This window comes from Sminthopsis crassicaudata, chromosome 2 (genome assembly GCF_048593235.1).
Source record: "Sminthopsis crassicaudata isolate SCR6 chromosome 2, ASM4859323v1, whole genome shotgun sequence".
Lineage (NCBI taxonomy): Eukaryota > Metazoa > Chordata > Mammalia > Dasyuromorphia > Dasyuridae > Sminthopsis > Sminthopsis crassicaudata.
Window position 1 is genome coordinate 348,655,593 of NC_133618.1, and position 20,766 is coordinate 348,676,358.

The window sequence follows — 20,766 nt, forward strand, 5'->3', positions numbered from 1 at the left end:
TTTTAGTTTGATGTAATCAAAATCTTCTATTTTGTGATCAATAATGATCTCTAATTCTCCTCCGATCATAAATTCCTTCCTCCTCCACAGGTCTGAGAGGTAGACTATCCTCTGTTCCTCTAATCTATTTATGATTTCATTCTTTATGCCTAAATCATGGACCCATTTTGATCTTATCTTGGTATAAGGTATTAAGTGTGGATCCATATCTAGTTTCTGCCATACTAATTTCCAGTTTTCCCAACAGTTTTTTCCAAATAATAAATTTTTATCCCTAATGTTGGTATCTTTGGGTTTGTCAAAGACTAGATTGCTATAGATGTACCCTTTTTTGTCCTTTGTATCTAATCTGTTCCACTGATCAACTGGTCTATTTCTTAGCCAATACCAAATGGTTTTGGTGACTGCTGCTATATAATAAAGCTTTAGATCAGGTACACCTAGACCACCTTCATCTGACTTTTTTTTCATTAGTTCCCTTGCAATTCTCGACCTTTTATTCTTCCATATGAATTTTGTTGTTATTTTTTCTAGGTCATTAAAATAGTTTCTGGGGAGTCTGATTGGTATAGCACTAAATAAATAGATTAGTTTGGGGAGTATTGTCATCTTTATTATATTCGCTCGGCCTATCCAAGAGCACTGAATGTCTTTCCAATTATTTAAATCTGACTTTATTTTTGTGGCAAGTGTTTTGTAATTTTTCTCATATAATTCCTGACTATTCTTTGGTAGATGGATTCCATAATGGGAGATTCTTCACCCAATCCTCTCTAGGTCTAAGCACAGTTTTAGCAAGCACTCACTTGAGGGTGTGATTCATTTTCTCCACCTTCCCAGAATCTGAGGACAACAGGCAGAGTGGAGGTGAGGTGATTTTAAGTGCTTTGGCCACATTTTGGGTTACCTAAGAAGTGAAGGCTGGGCCATTGTCACTCTGCAAGGAGCCGGGCAGGTCAAAGAGAGGTATGATCTCTTCGTAAGCACTTTGATACCTCCTGAGTTTTTCAGTTCTGAAGAGAAAAGCTTCTCCCAAATTAGTAAAAATGTCAACAAAGATCAAAAGCAACTTGAAACCTCTGTAAGGGGGTATCAAAAAGTCTATTTGACAATTTTCTTCTAAGTATGTGCCCTTTCTCTGAACAGGCTTTAGGAGAGGGGGAGGGCACAAATCGGGCAGGCCTGGCAGCCTTCTCTGATTGTTTCTCCCAGCTTGTGACCAGTAAAAATGCCTTTCACAAGAGATGGAAGAGCATTTCTTCCCAAGTGGGTAGTTTAGTGAAATAAATTTCCACTGCCTCTGGGATTAAAAATTGGCCTGAGGGGGTTTGAAACCAGCCAGAAAGAGAGTGTATTCCCTTTCTTTTGCAAGGGCTTGCTCCTGTGAGCCATTTTAGGGGTATAAGAATTAGAGAACTAGAAGATTAAAGGTGCCATAGTCAGAGGTAAATGGGCAGCATCTTGAGCAGCTGAATCTGCAAACCTATTTTACTTGGTCTGAAGTGAACCTCCCATCTGGCTTCCTTTACAAAATATGACTGAAACCTCTCTGGATTTGTGGACAACTTGCAATAGTTGTAAAATTCCCCTGCATATTTAATAGGGGAATTCTTTCCTGTCAAAAAAATCCCCTTTATTTTCATATAGCTCCATAAGCGTGCAAAATATGAAAAGCATATTTGGAGTAAGTATACATATTCACTCTCATTCCCTTCCCCAGTTCCAAAACTCTGGTTAGGGCAGTGAGTTCAACTTTCTGGGCAGAAGTCCCAGGAAGCAGTGGCTTAACTTCCTTGGTGCTATTGAAGGTCACTACAGAATAACCTGCCCTTCTTTCCCCATTTTCAAGAAAACTAGACCCATCTGTAAACCATTCACCATCTGGGTTGTCAAGAGGAATGTCCCTCAAGTCAGGCCAACTGGAGTAGACAAAATCTAAAGTTTCCTCACAATTATGAATAATGTCACCTGACTGACTGTTGTCAGGAAACAGGGTGGCAGGGTAAAGAGAGTCAAGAAGAAAGTTGTCAGGGCCTTGAATAGAACCATAGAGGAGTTTGGCAATAATCCCAAAATTAAGCATCCAAATTCTGCAGAAACCAGCCATGTGTAGCTATTTCTTTGAAGTTGGGTCTAGAAGGAATAAAATGATCTGTTTTCTCCCCTCAAGTCAGAGAGTGAGAGGTGGGAGTAAGGTTATGGCCCAAATATTTGGCAGACTGGCAGGCAAAATGGGCTTTGGATAAGGAGACCCTATGGCCCCTAGAAGCCAGAAAATTAAGAGCTTTCATGGCTGCATCTAGGGAAGCCTCTCGGGTGGGGTTGCAGATCAAAATATCATTCACATATTGGATGAGACTGCTGTTAAGCAGCTCCCAATTCCTTAAATCTTTAGGCAGTGTCTGTTCCAATATTTGTGGGCTATTTTGGAAGCCCTGGGGCAGAACTGTCCACATTAATTGATGGGGATGTTCTCCTGGCTTTGCCCATTCAAAAGCAAAAAGAAATTGTGAGTCTTCATGCAAAGATATACAAAAGACAGCATCTTTAAGATCTAGAGTAGAAAACCATTTTGTGCTCTCTTAAGGATTAGGCACAACGGGGTGAATTGGAATTATGGCCTCATTAATTGCTTTGAGGTCCTGTACCATATGAAACTCCCCATTTGGTTTTCTAACAGGGAGAATTGGAGTGTTGCAGGGAGACTCACAGGGAACTAAAAGTTTGTGCTTGAGAAATTTCTCAATCAGTGGTTGCAATCCTTCGCTACCTTCTGGCTTTATTGGGTATTGGTGTTTATGGGGGAACACACTGGGTCCCACAGTCTGACTAAGGCTGGGATGGCATGAGTGGCTTCCCCAAGGATTCCTTGATCCCAGACAGAGGAATCTATATTTCCCAGATTTCAGAGGGAATATGGGAGGGCTTTGAAAGAAGCACAAAAAAATCACCTGGAGGTCTGAGAAGACAAAATTGGGTCCCCAATTTCACCATTAAATCATGCCCCAATAAGGGAACAGGACAGGAGGGAATAATAACAAAGGAGTGTTTAAACAACAGGTTAGCAAACTGGCAGGGCAGAGGGAAGTTCTCAAAATAGTTCTTAAGTTTCTCTTCACTCTCCATTATCCTATGAGGAGAAGAGTGGGTGAAACCAGAAAAAGAAGCCCCCATATCAAAATTGGCTGCCACATCCAAGGATACCTAGGGTTCAGCTATTGTGGTGGTATGAGTGGGAGCCTGACCAAGCCCCAAACTCCTGCTTGAGGGCAGGGCATTAGGGGGGAGCAGCTTGTCCCCTGTGGTCAGTCTCTCTTCCAGTGCCCCTCCTGTTTGCACTTGGGGCAAGGACTGGAGGATTTCCTCCGAGGACAGTTTTGGCCCTGATGTCCCTATCCATCACACCTGAAGCATGAACTCCTATGGTTCCTGGATATGGTAGCAGCTAAAAATTGGGATTGTACTTCATTTTTCACTTTTACTCTGTGGTCTTCCAAAAGCTGTTTCTTTTTTTTTTTTTTTTTTATAATATTATCCCTTGTATTCATTTTTCCAAATTATCCCTCCCTCCCTCTACTCCCTCCCCCCGATGACAGGCAGTCCCATACATTTTACATGTGTTACAATATAACCTAGATACAATACATGTGTGTAAATACCATTTTCTTGTTTCACAATAAGCATTAGATTCCGAAGGTACATGTAACCTGGGCAGACAGATATTAGTGCTAACAATTTACATTCACTTCCCATTGTTTCTTCTCTGGGTGTAGCCACCTCTGTCCATCATTGATCAACTGGAAGTGAGTTGGCTCTTCTTTATGTTGAAGATTTCCACTTCCATCAGAATACATCCTCATACAGTATCGTTGTTGAAGTATACAGTGATCTTCTGGTTCTGCTCATTTCACTCAGCATCAGTTGATGTAAGTCTCTCCAGGCCTCTCTGTATTCCTCCTGCTGGTCATTTCTTACAAAGCAATAATATTCCATAACCTTCATATACCATAATTTACCCAACCATTCTCCAACTGATGGACATCCATTCATCTTCCAGTTTCTAGCTACAACAAAAAGAGCTGCCACAAACATTTTGGCACATACAGGTCTCTTTCCGCTCTTTAGTATTTCTTTGGGATATAAGCCCAATAGTAGTACTGCTGGGTCAAAGGGTATGCACAGTTTGATAACTTTTTGGGCATAGTTCCAAATTGCTCTCCAGAATGGCTGGATTCTTTCACAACTCCACCAACAATGTATCAGTGTCCCAGTTTTCCCACATCCCCTCCAACATTCATCATTATTTGTGCCTGTCATCTTAGCCAATCTGACAGGTGTGTAGTGATATCTCAGAGTTGTCTTAATTTGCATTTCTCTGATCAGTAGTGATTTGGAACACTCTTTCATGTGAGTGGATAGAGTTTCAATTTCTTCCTCTGAGAATTGTCTGTTCATATCCTTTGACCATTTGTCAATTGGAGAATGGTTCGGTTTCTTATAAATTAGGGTCAGTTCTCTATATATTTTGGAAATGAGACCTTTGTCAGAACCTTTGCTTTTAAAAATATTTTCCCAATTTGTTACTTCCCTTCTAATCTTGTTTGCATTAGTATTGTTTGTACAGAAACTTTTTAGTTTGATGTAATCAAAATCTTCTATTTTGTGATCAATAATGATCTCTAGTTCTCCTCTGGTCATAAATTCCTTCATCCTCCACAAGTCTGAGAGGTAGACTATCCTCTGTTCCTCTAATCTATTTATGATCTCATTCTTTATGCCTAAATCATGGACCCATTTTGATCTTATCTTGGTATGTGGTGTTAAGTGTGGATCCATATCTAATTTCTGCCATATTAATTTCCAGTTTTCCCAACAGTTTTTTCCAAATAATGAATTTTTATCCCTAATGTTGGTATCTTTGGGTTTGTCAAAGATTAGATTGCTATAGATAGATGTACCCTTTTTTGTCCTTTGTATCTAATCTGTTCCACTGCCAAAAGCTGTTTCTAATAGCTGAGTTGAAGAAGTTTGAGGGCCCAAAGCTGGCTTCTGCAGCTTCTCCTTTTTATCTAGAGCAGATTGTTTAATATTAATATTTCTCCAGGAAAGTTCAAATTGGAGGGCATTAGTCTTAAACCCTTCAATAAACTTGGTGGGGTCCTCAGAGTAATGGCCAAGTTTTTCCTTAATCTGAGAGATATCTGACATTGAAAAAGGGGAGATATCTGGCATTGAAAAAGGCACCTGTACCCTGAGTGTCTCTCCCTGAGAGTATGTTGCTTCTTTCAGGGGGCAGAGGTTAGAAGGGGTAGCTGAATCGGGATCTTGGGATGGAGAAAAAGGGGTCCCACTCTTTATATGAGAAGGATTGAGGAATGGGGGCTGAGCAGCTTTAAAATCTGGCTCAACGGAAAGAAACATATATGTGCCAAAATGTTTGTGGCAGCTCTTTTTGTTGTAGCTAGAAACTGGAAGATGAATGGATGTCCATCAGTTGGAGAATGGTTGGGTAAATTGTGGTATATGAAGGTTATGGAATATTATTGCTCGGTAAGAAATGACCAGCAGGAGGAATACAGAGAGGCCTGGAGAGACTTAAATCAACTGATGCTGAGTGAAATGAGCAGAACCAGAAGATCACTGTACACTTCAACAACAATACTGTATGAGGATGTATTCTGATGGAAGTGGAAATCTTCAACATAAAGAAGATCCAACTCACTTCCAGTTGATCAATGATGGACAGAGGTAGCTACACCCAGAGAAGAAACACTGGGAGGGGAATGTAAATTGTTAGCACTAATATCTGTCTGCCCAGGTTGCATGTACCTTCGGATTCTAATGTTTATTGTGCAACAAGAAAATGATATTCACACACATGTATTGTACCTAGACTATATTGTAACACATGTAAAATGTATGGTATTGCCTGTCGTCGGGAGGAGGGAATAGAGGGAGGGGGGGTAATTTGGAAAAATGAATACAAGGGATAATATTATAAAAATATATATATATATATATATATAATAAAAAAATAAAAAATAAATAAATAAAATAAAATAAAATAAAATCTGGCTCAAAAGGTAAGGGAGATCAAGTTAAAGAAATGTTGTTGGACCCAACGTCCTGTCTTTAATAAGGGAGTGGTTCTGAAAGGGATTCATAGGTCTCCTCATAAGGAATGCATGAGGGTATAGAGGAGTGGTCCTTTGTCCCTAGAGAAGTGAAAAGGAGAGAGGGTCATCAAAAAGATCAGTATTTATTTTCAATTCCACTCCAGTAAATTTTACCAGCAGCATCCTGCAATGTTGTCTTAATTTAGGATCTTGAGATAAGGCCATTAAGGGTTGGACATAGGGAACTTCAGTTCACTTGCCTTGTATTTGACAAAACAAATCAAGCTGCTGGATAGTGCTATAGTTAATTGAGCTATTAATAGACCGTTTTTCCTGGTTCCTCAAAATATATTGAAGCCAGGCAGTGTTTCCAAAAAAAAAAAAAAAGTATGAGTTTCTTAGTTTTGAGATCTTTCAAACCAAATTTGTCTCTGTTTTTAAAGAGACAACCTAAGAGAATCCTTAGGAATAGAGACAGAGGTGGATCATCCCTTTTTTTTTGTCACAAATCTTAGATTTTCAGATTTCATAGTGCCCCATTCTCTCAGACGTCCCTGAGAGGGAGATAGGTGACAGAAGTCCCCTCGTTAAGGGTACTTCTGCTGAGAGATGTCAGAATTCTGAGTACAGGCGTCCCCAATCAAAGGAGTCTGCTGAGTGTAAAGCTCCCAACAGTCCCAAATCTTCTTTGAGTGTCCTTTGGTATAGAACAGAGACAACACAGTCAAGAAGAGGCTTACTTCAGCCAGGAGGATGTAAAATTTCAAGGAACCCCATCTGAGCTACCAAATGTTGAAAAGTGAGGATATCCTAACAATGCTGTGGGTCCTCAGGCCAGTGTAACAGGTTTTTTGCAAAAGATTTTGCAAAACCTCTAAGTGAGGTTTTCTTGTTTGTTTTTGTTTTTGTTTTTGTTTTTGTTTTTTTTGGCAAAAAATGGGTTTATTTTCACTGAGAAACTATTTCCCTTAGCAGGCTGCTTCCTGATTAAGAAGATAGCAAAGATTTGGGTACTGAATCTTTTTTTTTTTTTTTTTTTTTTTTTTTTAGCCTTCTATGATTTGGGGCTAGGGAGCGATTAGGGGATAATTTCCAAATCAATAAAGGGTGGTTATTGTTTCCCAGACCAAAGTAATTCCCAGATTAATTGGGAACCAGGTAGGAGGGTGGGGATCATTTTTAAGAATTTCCCCAGGTCAGGTGGCCTACCCTCCACAAAGATCAGGGGACAGAATTCTATTACATTAAATTCTCAGGGGATAGTTTTCTGAACAAAATATTCAATCACCTAAATAAAATTTAGATAGTTTTATCTTGTTCAAGAGAAAAGAATCCTGAGCCATCTACACTGGAACTTAGATTAATGAATATCTGCTTGCTTAATCTGAAGGCATTTGTCTTTTTCTAACTATTGAAGTACCCAGGTGAGAAAAAAAAAAACCAGGAAAAGCCAAAATAATGAAGTTTTAAGAGCATTTATTACTGATCAGGACCCAAACACCAAGACTGGAAGGATCAGTAATGAGTGGCCTCAGGGCCATATATTTATAGAAAGGAGAGAGAGACATCAAAATGTTTCTTGATACATTTGTCATAATAAAGGAATTTCTATTCTAAACAGGAGGCAAAAAAAAAAAAAAGTTATCACTCTAAGGGGGTCATTCCCAGACAGCAATAAGCAGTATTTCTTTAAGCCTAATGGCTGTCAAGGTCTCAGTTTTGTCAGGACAGCACATCTGGGTTGTTAAAAATACCATCTGCAGTAGGGAATGAATAACTAGTAATAAACTTCTAACTACGAAGATTCAAGATTATGTTTTTCACAGTCTCATTTGGGGTGCTTTTTCACTTCACTGCTCCTTTGCTTGAGACCGTCAGAGACTGGACTCATCAGAGGCCAGGGGAGAGTAAGTGACCTTGGCAACAAATAACTTAACAGCCTGGATCCTCTTCCTGATATATGTGGTTAAACAATCAAATAAGGGGCAATCAGTAGATCCAGCAGAAATAGGGTAAAGGGGCCTAACAGGGAGGTCACAAGAGAAGTTACCTAGGGGGAGCAATTGAAAAGTGACTGGGACCAAGACATTGATTGGTGTTTAGCCTTCTCCTGGTCCTTGATCTGCTATCTAACTGCAGAGAGGGACTCTCTTATTACTCCAGAGTTGTTAGCATAGAAACAGCAAGCTTCCCCAAGGGCCATACATATCCTTCCTTGCTTAAAATAGAGTAAATCTAGCCCCGGATGATTTTGTAAGATCATCTCTGCCAAGGAGTTCAGAGAGTTTTCTAAGAAGGATATTTGATTTTCCAATTCCTTCAAATCCTGGTCCACCTGGGAACCCAGAGCCAACAACTATCTGTCACCATGGATCAGGGCAGGTGGGGAACTAGAATAGGAACAATCCTCCTTGCCCTATCTAATAGACCAAAATGTTCTTCTGCCCATTCTTCAGAATACAGAGAGACCTGAGGGAGCGTCTACACAAGCAAGCAAAGCTCTGGGGATTCTTTCAATGTTAAAGCCAATTCACCAAACAAGGGGTTAATCCCATAGTGCATGCAAAATAGGACTTTGGCGGGGGCATCTTTGTGTGGGGAACTGGCAACAACTTCCACACAGTGCTTTTTGTGTGGGGAGTGCTCCAGATCAAAGCCCTCCAACTTGATGCACCATGCTTCATTCTCTACCCCTCCCAAAGTTAACTTGGGAAAGTGGGCAGTGCACTTTGGGGGCAGATCCTTAGCCAAGAGTGAAAGATTCTGGATGGAGTGGGCCTCTCTCCCCCAGGTGGCGCCTATGCCCACAAAGTAGGCGGGTCCGGGTCCAGGTAGAGCCAACAGCTTGTGATGAGGGTGGGGCTGGTCAGGTTTATCAGCCAGTATATTCCATCAAGGGCTGACATAAAGGTCTCATAGGGAGACAGCAGTCCTCCAAGGAGTGGAGGCTGAGGAGGTGTATTAAGGTCCTTCTTTGGAGTGTGAGCAGGGCTCCCAAATCTCTTCCTGCTGCATAAAACCTGATACTCCAGGTACTTCCCAAGAGCTGGCATAGGACCAGATAGAACCATGGCTATCCATAAGTCTCATTTCAGGCCTCCACCTCCCCCCCAGTAGTTCTTATTAAGGTCCACACATATCTATGAGGAGAATAGCGGCTGGGCTTCATGATCAGGCCATAAAAGGGGATAAGATATGAAAACACCATCTTCCTGAGTCGGGATCCTGCAGGCATGTCAGGAACAGGACAAGGCCTTACATGTGAATGATGGATCCATACCTTACAGTGGGCCACATTCACTGCTGAAGGATTGGAGAGGATGACCTGGTATGGGCCGGTCCAGCGGGGTTCCAATGCAGAACCATGAGGAAATTCTCTGGTCAGGATCCAATCCCCCAGGTGGAGGTCTGGTCCAGCAGTCTAGGGCGGGGGAGGCTGGGCAGAGGCGCGATAGAGAGCTCTGACCACTGCCCGGGTATCCTGGAGAGCCTGTAGGGACTTGAAAAGGGAATCATTAGCAACATCATAAGAGCTGTCCTGCCCCGTGCAGGGAAGGATAGGGATGGAGCACTGAATAGGCTCCTACCCAGGTCTTGCCAGTTCCTAACCAGGGCTTAGAAATGTGTCCTGTTTATGCCTTCTACCTGACCTGAACCTTGTAGCCCATAGGCACAGTGCAGGTGCCATTGAACCCAAGGGCCTGTGCCAGAGACTGAACAACATTAGAAACAAAAGCCGGGACAATGTCAGACCCAAGGGAGAAAGGGAGTCCGAACTGGGGGATAATTTCAGTCACAAGCTTCTTGGCCACAACCAAAGTAAATTCAGATTTTACAGAAAAGGCTTCAGGTCAACTTGAGGTGTCAACAAAAAGTAAAAGAAAAGGATGTCCTTGAACCTGGGTTTCCATGTCTGTAAAATCAACTTCCCAGTGTTCCCGGGATGTGAGTTCTCCGGGACACAAAGGATGTACAGTGGGGGGATGGGCAGGGTTCACCTTGGCACAGGTCAAGTATCAGCAGGTAGCAGTCTCAGTGAGAGATTCCATTCCAGGCAAGAAAAAGAAACGGCAAAGCGGATCATATAAGGGAGTCCCCCCTAAGTGAGTTAGTGCAGTTTTGAAACAAAAGGATAGCTCAAGGCTTTTGGAAGAATCACAAGTCCTTCTGAAGGGTACTGCCAGCCCTGACTGCCAGCCTTGACCATCAGCCAGGCCAGGAGGATCTTGAAGTCCATAGGAGGGTCAGTTGCCCATAGGTTTTGTTGAACTCTCCCTTATCTAGAGTACATGTACACATGTACAAGTACCTAGCCCTAAGTTATATCAGTCTTAATGAATATGAGGGGGGGTTGCAAACAGGGGAATTGAGGCAGAACAACTCAGGGAAACTGAGGTAGGGCCATTTAGGGAAACTGAGGTAGGACTATTTAGGGAATTGTGGAACAACAGTTCAAGTCATTGAATTACCTTCCCCTAAATACCTGGAAGGTCCCAGAACCATAATGTTGGACCAACTTGAGGCAAATAAACCAAAATAGAAGTAGAAAAATGCAAGGACTTATATGGCAAGGGCAAGTCTCTTCCTGACAACCCCAGAGTTAAAAGCAGTACTAAGGCTCCCTGTTGCAACATGACAAATGTAGCACCATCTCAACCACAGAATCCAGTTTGAAATGGACAGTTCACTGTGTTAGGTGGTCTGCACCTATTTGTGCACTTAATTCAGCCTCTGCTTATAGAGGGAATAGCAGGGTTCAAAACAGTTGTGCTGCCCATTCAGGGGGACAACCCACTCCAGGGGAGAAGGATGAGATCTAGAATAGCTCCACCTGTCCCCACTCAGGATACAGATTTCTGAGCAGAGTTATGAGAGAATGCACAGTTAGACCATCAAGGCAGGCAAACTCAAAACTTTAGAGGCCTGAAACATTCTTTGAGAAGACTGAGATACCAGTTAAGAACCTGGAGTTACACAGAACTAGACACTGCCAAGTCCCAAGGTGCCTGATTTCTGGTTGTTTCAAAAAAAAAAAAAGTGCCAAACACTGATTCTGCCAGAGCAACTCCAGCAAAATAAAGGGTTTCAAAGTTTAAAGCATAACTAGCAGTCACATTCCAGTAGGTTTAAGCAAGGAATAAAAATGAAAAAGGACTGCTTAAAGGACTTCTAATTCAATCTGAACTAGTAAGATAGGGGGTGGGCAGAAATACCTAGGACAAAGTGAACAGGAAACTAGGGGTTCCCATTCTTCTTCTTTCCCCCAATTTCCTATCTCTTCTTCCCTTCCTTTTTCTCTCTGGCAAATGGAGTCATCAAAAAAAAAAAAAAAAAAAAAAAAAAAAAAAGCAAATAAATTGTCAAATAACCATTCCACATATAAATCCCAAGAGTGAATTCCTATACATATCACAGTAGGGTTTCCCAAAAATCATTCAAACATAACAGCAGGAGTTACACAATTTTAACAATTTCTATCCCAATCTTAACACACAGTAATAAATGACCCATTCAGGGTTTAACAGTCATTCATCAACCATTTTCCAATCCCCCATATCAGTCTATCAGGAGCAGGGGGCGAAGCATCTCATCCCAAAACTGCTTCATGTTGATCAGGGGGGAAGACAGGCTGAGATAGAAAGACTGGTCCACAAGGACTCCTGCAAGATGTGGGGAGGCCAAAATAGACTAGCCAGGATCTTCCCATGTAAAGAAACATGTTTGTCTCACATGATAGCCAAATGTCTAGTAACAGATAGATGACCATGTTAAATACTCATTTGCCTAAATATTTAGAATATAAATATATAATATATAACCAGATTGGAAACAGCAAGGTATGATATAGTTGAATTGCATTAACAAATTCTGACTATTGGCTCCTATTAGGCACAGGAGGAGAAAAAAAATGCAGAAATATGAGTATAACATAATATAAAAACTGATCCTTCAGCACATACAAGACACAGGATAAAGTAGCCTTAACCCAGTTATACTCCAGGTAATTGTCCCACTAACCATCCATCAGAGGATGGAGATTAAAAACTCCTTATAAATATTAATTACAAGCTCAACAAATTTTACCTCCAATAACAAATTCCATTGAACAAAGTTCCAGATAGACCCCAAACAGGTATTTACCATGACCTTATATTGATAACAGTAAGTAATTTGTTCCACTAAGTTCACAAGTCATCTTTCATATGTAAGTAGGCAGTGTTATAAGTCTAACATTATACAAATCATTTTGCTTTAAAATACCTAATACATAGAAAAATTCCAAATTACATATTGCCCATAACAGAAACATTTTCAAAAGGACAAAGAAAAAAACTTATTTTCAGAAGTCCTTTAAATGATGGGCATACAATACAATCAATTAAAACTTATACAGAATATCCTAATACCACATAAAAGAATCTGAAAGATTCTTTAAAACATCAATTAAACTTTTAAAAATAACTTTACCAAATTATAGATCACATTTATGACTATATTCCTTACCAAGGAAATCATAATGTATCCAAAAAAACAAAACGAAACAAAACAAAACAAATGTAGGCTGTCCCTTTAAAATCACAATTGTTCCTGTCAGCTGGCTAAAAAAAAAGGCTAGAACACATTTAGTGGGGCAGGGGCAGGGAAGGAAGGGGAAAGAAAGGTGAACTAAATCTGCACAAAAGATTCCCTCCTGTTCCAATTCAAGCTTCCCTACACAGAAATCCTTCCATTCCTTTTTCTCTTCCTACTTAACTCTTCTCTTTCCCTCAACTACATACTATAAACACATTTTAACAACCCTTCTACTAGATGCTCCATTGCTAAGGTAGCAGAAGCAATGGGGGAGGGAGAGGTTGAGTTGAATCTTTACCTTTGAAGACAAAAGATCCTTTACTGTTTCTCTTACCTCTACCTTTTTTTCTTTCCTCACTCCTAAAACACTTCAAACCTACAACTGCTCCTACAAATCAATCTTTCATAAATCACCATAATTCTCCTTTCCTTTTCCCTTCAGAAGTTTTAAAATAGCTAATAACTCTATAAAACCCACATGTCCAGCAAACATAAGCCATGATGTTAACAAATTACCCAAAGTTTCAGAAACAAACCAAATAGTGTTTTTTTAAAAAAAGTTTTTTTCTTCCTTCTGCCTGAGTCTTTCAAGGCCACTAGCAGAAACTTGTTTTTCCCCAGTGGCATTAAGCAGATAAGGTTTTATCGGCATTACTCCTCTCTAGCAGGCTTTGAAAACCTGCTTTTCAGGGAAAATTCCCCACCAGTTTAAAATAGTCAAGTTTTTTTATTCTTTTATTTTCAATTAGTACAATAGGTTAAAAAGTTTAAAATCACACAAAAAAAAATTATACAAAGCATACATAGTTGCAACATGGAAATAACTAATTGCCAAAATTTTTTTTAATTTTAATAGTTTTTATTTACTAGATATAGGCATGGGTAATTTTACAACATTGACAATTGCCAAACCTTTTGTTCTAATTTTTTCCCTCCTCCCCCCCCATGGCAGGTTGACCAATACATGTTAAATATGTTAAAGTATAAATTAAATACAAATAAATATATATAAATATAAATTAATATATAATATTAATATATTAATATTACTATATGAATGTATAAATTAATGTATTACTATTAATATTCTTATTACTAATATATTGATTTAATTAATTAATTAAATATATATAAATATAAGTTAAATGAATATGTATACATGTCCAAACAGTTGTTTTGCTGTACAAAAAGAATCAGACTTTGAAATAGTGTACAATTAGCCTGTGAAGGAAATCCAAAATGCAGGCAAATAAAATTAGAGGGATTGGGAATTCTATGTTGTGGTTCATAATCATCCCCTAGAGTTTTTTTTGCTGGGTGTAGCTGGTTCAGTTTATTACTGCTCTATTGGAACTGATTTGGTTCATCTCATTGTTGAAAATGGCTACATCTATCAGAATTGATCATCATATAGTATTGTTGTTGAAGTATACAACAGATGTCCTGGTCCTGCTCATTTCACTCAGCATCAGTTCATATAAGTCTCTCCAGGCCTTTTTGAAATCATCCTGTGTCATTTCTTACAGAACAATAATATTCCATAATATTCATATACCACAATTTATTCAGCCAATTTCCAATTGATGGGCATCCACGTAGTTTTCTGTTTCTGGCCACCACAAAGATTCTTGCACATACAGGTCCCTTTCCCTTCTTTAAGATCTCTTTGAGATATAAGCCCAGTAGCAACATTGCTGGGTCAAAGGGTATGCACAGATTGATAGCTTTTTGATAATTGCCAAATTTCTTAACCATTGTTCTTAAAACTTAACAGAACTCTTTAAATCAACACAACAGACAGACAAGTCACAAATACAGAACAAAAATCACATAAACATAGGGGCACAATTACAACATTAAACAAAACATTTAACATATATAGACTAGGGTCTATTCAGAAACCTTAGAATAGCCTTGGGGAAAGTTGTAGCAGCTTGAGAGCCTCCCTCCCAGAATCCAAATGAAGCTTTTTAGGCTTCTGAGCCTCAGTTTGGTGCATTTCTCTGCCTTCACAGAGAATGCCCAGAGAACCAGATAGTGCAAAAAGGCATTCAGAACCAGAGTTGTGCCACTGACATACAGAACCAGATAGACACACTTAAACACAAAGAGACAGTAGACAAACAATTCCGGAACACAACAGACAACCAACCAGCCAGGGCACTCAGACAACATCCTGTGGAGGCCTGTAGGCGTTACTATTGCTGCGTCCAGCATACTATGCTTGAGTATTCACCCAGAATTAAACTGGTTCCTAGAATGCTCAAAGCCAATTGAGCCAAATTTATGTCTCCTCTCCCAATCAGAAAAAGTGGATTACCAAGGTTTTAGGCTGAGGAACATCTCTCTTTGGCCACCCTCTAGAGAAGGTAATCCCCTTTGCCCTCCAGGGAAAGGGACTGGCTGTTGAAATAGAGCCAAAGGCTATCTTGCTGAGAAGCCTCCAAATGAAGTACCCAGGCGAGAGAAAAACAGGGCAGCCAAAATAATGAAGTTTTAAGAGCATTATTACTGGCCAGGACTGATTCCCCCAACACCAAGATTGGAGGGGTCAGTAATGAGTGGCCTCAGGGCCATATATTTATAGAAAGAAGAGAGAGAGAGACATCAAAATGTTTCTTGATACATTTGTCATAATAAAGGAATTTATATTCTAAACAGGAGACAAAAAGTTATCTAAGGGGGTCATTCCCAGACAGCAATAAGCAGTATTTCTTTAAGCTTATCAGGCTGTCAAGATCTCAGGTTTGTCAGGACAGCACATCTGGGTTGTTAAAAATACCATCTGCAGTAGGAAGTGAAGAACTAGTAATAAACGTCTAACTACAAAGATTCAAGATTATGTTTCTCATGGTCCCATTTGGGGTGCTTTTCCACTTCACTATGAGCACAAAACCATCACATATCTGAATTATGAATTTTGCTTTTTTATGATAAAATGATTAGATTTCATTTGCTACTCATCTCTCCTCTTCGCAATTTTAATGAAAAATTAAAATATGATCTCTAGACTCTGTTAGAAATAAGCTCACTCCAGAAGTCAGGTAATAAAGAAATTTTGAGAAAATCTACAGGAATTGGACACTTCTGACCAGAAACAGGCTCTGCCCTTCTAATGGAAGAAAGAAGGAACACCAGACAAATTAAAAAAAACTAAAGTTTGTTGAAGTTCTCTTCTCCCCATAGAATGGATTGGTCAGTTCCCCTTAGGTTTATCTCATTTCTTACATGCTCCTCCTAAACATGTTCACCCTCCCCCATCATATATCTTATGTTCTGTTAAAGAGGTTCTAATTCTATGCAGGATATGCCAGCTTATATGTATGAGGCTTATTAAAGAAACACAATAAAGAAAAGCTCCTTGAACCTGGTCAGTTTAAACCAGTGATGACAAGATAGATTTTCTGACCCTTCAAAATTCATCTGGTATGATAATTGTATACATTAGATTTAACATATATTTCTACCATGTTTAACATATATTGAACTGCTTGCCATCTGGGGAGGGCGTGGAGGAAGGGAGAGAAAATTGGACCACAAGGTTTTGCAAGGGCTAATGTTGAAGAATTGTCCATTTATATGTTTTGAAATTAAAAAAACCCTTTAATTTAAAAAAAAATTTGCCCTTTATCAGGAGAAAGGAAATACCCCATGAGATTGGAACATGCCCTTAGCTGACAAGCTAAATCCTGAAAGAGACTTATTGTTGTGCCAAGATATAGAAACTAATTGAGAAATATTAATTTTTAATTGGAGAATTTATTAAAAGCAAATTTTGGCCACATGGGATAAGTATTCAAATCACGTGGCTCCAAACAAAGTACAGAAACCAGCAAACAGGTTAGCTTGCTTTCTTATCTGACCTATTTGCAACTGTTTGTTGCAAAACTGTCAAAGACTGGGAAGAAAGATAGCAGTCTTTTATGAGATTTCCACTGCAATTATTATGCTCACTTTTAGATGGGCAAAAGGGGCTTGGGATTGCTGGGTCATTTTAAATTCTCAAATCCAGTTTTCCTATGGTTCTGCTATTAGCATATTAAAAGAGTAAGTTAACTATAAAGAGAAGTTGGGAGGTAGGGAATATAGTAGAGTTAGGAAGTTAGGAGAGATACCACATGGCAGTATGGTGGGGTAAGGGAAAAGACACCACATAGGTTTACAGATTCTCCCTCTCTCCAAGGTCTCTTATAACAAATCATTTAAGCTTTTAGTTAGTTTATTAACAGTGGTTACCTCATTTGAAAAAATAAATACCCATATTTATAATAATGTCCTCTCTATTTAATTTTTTTTCATGCTCCATTGTATTAATAAGGAGAAAAAGAAAAACAAATTCCTTGTAACAAGATACAGAATCATGGAAAACAAATTCCCCTCAATGTCAGTACGTAAATATATAAGTATGCTTATAATATATGTATAAATGTATATATTAAAGTATATATACACATGCACATCTGTTAAGGTTCAGAAGGTATCTCAAAAGGTTGGGGGTACAGATCAATGTCATGAGGTGTCTCAAAAGAATTTGCAGGCTTGAACCTATATCCAAGTCAAGGGACAAAATTTATTGTAATTGTAATGCCAATTGAAGTGGGCTAAGTTTCAAAAGAAATTAGCAAAGAATCAGGAGCAAAAAGACAAATTTATCTAGTTCTTCATGTCATTGATATGCTCATTTTATGGTCTAGACATAGAACTGAGGAGTGGACTCAAGAATTTGGTTGTCACTGACCAACAGATCTAAGATTATCCTAAAACCAGAAGACTTTAGAATCATTGACAGATTGTTAGAACAGAAGCACCCCAAGATCAGGGGGACCTCCCTACTGCTGTATCCCCTAGAATCTATATTCTATCACATCTGTTTATATGTTTTATTTCATACCATAAATCTGTCACCATAGTATGCTTTATAATTGATCCATTGGAATCATGAATCGTCATTATTGATCATTATGCATTAAAGATTTCAAAAGGATTTGTCTTTATATTGTTATTATTGTATAAATTCTTTTTTTTTCATTCTACTCATTTCATTCTTCATCAATTTGTAAAAATTCTCAGAATTGTTTATTTTTATAATGTTGATGTTATAATGTAAATTCTTCTGGTTTTGATTAGTTCACTGTGAATCAGATCACATAAATCTTTTACACATTAGATTAATAAAGATAACAAAAATGGAAAATAGAGATATGCGGGAAAACAGAGATATTAGTGTACTATTGGTAGACTTGTGAATGAGTAAAACCATTCTGGAAAGTAATTTGCAACCATACACAAAAAGTTACTGAAGAGTGTGTAACTTTTAAATTCTCTTTGCTTATGGCTAGTCCTATATTTTTAAAAAATGATCAAAGTAATAGGAAAAGGTCCTATAGGTTCAAAAGTATGTATAGCAGGGTTTTTTTGTGTATCTGGTGACAAAGAACTAGAAACTTGTTGTGTCCTTTCTAGAGCCCCCAAGTTGGGATGACAAAACATACCTTGCTTTCTAGAGCCCCCATACCAGGGTGATTGAAATATACCATCTTTGTGGAAGATTGAGGCAAGACTCCGGAGGATGGTTAAAACATGGAGTCTATTTATTCTAAGATCTTTCCCCTTTATATACCCTAATATCATTATGTAACCAAAACAACACTGGACATGTGCTAAATATATACTGCACATGTGGGACTACATAAACAATTTGCCACAATAAGAGTATTGGCTTAGTACCAGATCTAAAACTATGTTATAAAGCCACAATCATCAAAAGTATTTGGTACTGGCTAAGAAATGGAGTGGTGGATCAATGGGAATAAGTTAGGTTACATAAGATGTAATATATAGTAATTTGGTGTTTGATAAATTCAAAGACCCCATCTAGTAGATAAAAACTCACTATTTGACAAAAATTGCTGGGAAAACTAGGCAAAGCAAAGAATACTTTACCTGTCAGATCTTTGGAGAAGGAAAAATCTTATGACCAAAGAAGAGCTAAAAAACACTATAAAATGCAAAATGGATTATTGATTACATTAAATTAAAAAGATTTTGCACAAATAAAAGCAGTGCAACCAAGATGAGAAGGAAAAGAGAAAGCTGAGAAACAATTTTTATAGCAAGAGTCTCTGATAAAAGCTTCAATTCTCGAGTATATGGAGAACTGAGTCAAATTTATAAAAATACAAATTATTCCCCAATTGATAAATAGTCAGAGTCTTTAAATGAAGAAATTAAAGCTATGGTGATCTAAAACAATTTTAAACTTGTGATGGAAAATCTATGAAAGATTTGTTTCTTCTCAGTGGTTCTATGATCCAAGGCAATTCTGATAAATTTTGGAAAGAAAATGTTATTTACATCCAGAGAGAGAATTATGGAGACTAAATGTAAATCAACACATGCTATGTTCACTTTTTTTTGTTGTTTTTTTTTTTGTTTTTTTCCTACTTTTTCCCTCTCTCTCATGGTTTTTCCCTTTTGTTCTGATTTTTCTCTCTTACATAACCAGAAAAAGAAAACACAAAAAGAAAACTATCTTTACATGTATGTGGAAGAATAAAATACTTTTTTTTTCTTTTTTTTTTTTTTTCTGAGGCAATGGGGTTAAGTGACTTGTTAGGAAGTGTGAAGTGTCTGAGATCAAATTTGAACTCAGGTTGTCTGACTTTAGGGCTGGTGCTCTATCCACTGCACCACCTAGCTGTCCCCAGAATAAAATACTTTTGAGAGAAAAAAGTGAAAGCTATCTCTAGTCTTTTGGAAAAAATGCTCTAAATCATTATTAATTAGAGAAATGCATCTTAAAACAATTCCAGGATACTACCTCATACTTATTAGATTGATTAATATGATAGAAAAGGAAAATTATAAATGCTAAAGGGAATATGGGAAAACTGAGACTCTAATACACTATTGGTGGAGTTGTGAACTGATCCAATTAATGTGGAGAGCTCTTATATGTTCATAGCTTTGATATCTGATGAACTAATTTTCTCTCAGGGAAAATTGAATTTGGTAATTCAAAACAGGAAGGTGGTCCTATGAGTTGGAGTAGGAGGGTATGCATAATAAATAGAGAGCTGTGGCTGTACAATAATAAATTTGATTTTCCCAGATTAGAAACAGTTCAACAAAATTTATTAAGTGCCTGTTATATGCCTTTACTAAATATATTCTGTTCCAGGAAGATCTGTTTATATAAGACAAGATTCCTGCCCTCATGGAATTTACAGTCTAGTAGAAGGATCTGATTCATACACAAATAACTATAATATAATATATAATAAATGATACATTCATAAAGAGGTACAAGCATTATATTATATGAAATCTGAGAGAGAAAATTTCATTATTGGTTGGAATAAAACAGAAAAGTCTTCCTGGAAAAGTGGTATTTATATTAGATTTTAAAGGGTAGATAGGAACATAATACCAAGGAGTAGAGGAGTAAGGGGAAATATGATTGTGAACTTAGGAACATTTTGAGCAATGACATGACATTAGCAAAATGTGGGACATGTATTGGTGACAGTAAATGGGTGGGACATGGTATGAAATAAGGAAGCAAAGACAATATGGCTCTAGATTATGGAGGACTTTGTTTAACAGGCAATACTTTTAACTTTATTAAATTAAATTTTACTCTAATATTATCAAAAATACTTAGCACAGTGCTAAGCACATAGTAAGCTCTTTATAAATGCTTCTTCCCTTTCCTTCTCCTTCACTAAATAAATCATAGAAAGCCAGTGAAAGATTTTATGCAGAGAAGTAACATGACCAAATAAACATGTATGGGGCAGAGGGATTGTAAAATGTTGGTCAATACCTAATTTCTGTCAGATTGCTTTTCCAGTTTTCTCTGAGATTTCTGTCAAATAGCAATATTTTTTCCCTAGTAGCTGTGGTCTTTGGGTTGATTGAACATTGATAGATTTGTTTGTATATTCTATGTACTTACGGATTTCTCTCAATGATTATCTCTATCTCTAATTATCTCTATCTCTAATATCAATTTCCTAATACATAGAACAAATACTGATTTGAGATAAAAGATTTACAAAGTAAAACTGCAGAAGAG

At 38.1% G+C, this 20,766-nt stretch overlaps 1 protein-coding gene across 1 annotated transcript in view; it reads left to right on the forward strand.

Moving 5' to 3' along the window:
* The window catches only part of LOC141552833 (melanoma inhibitory activity protein 2-like), a 64,738-nt gene that overhangs the window by 11,199 nt on the left and 32,773 nt on the right, over positions 1-20,766 (forward strand). The window lies entirely within an intron of this gene.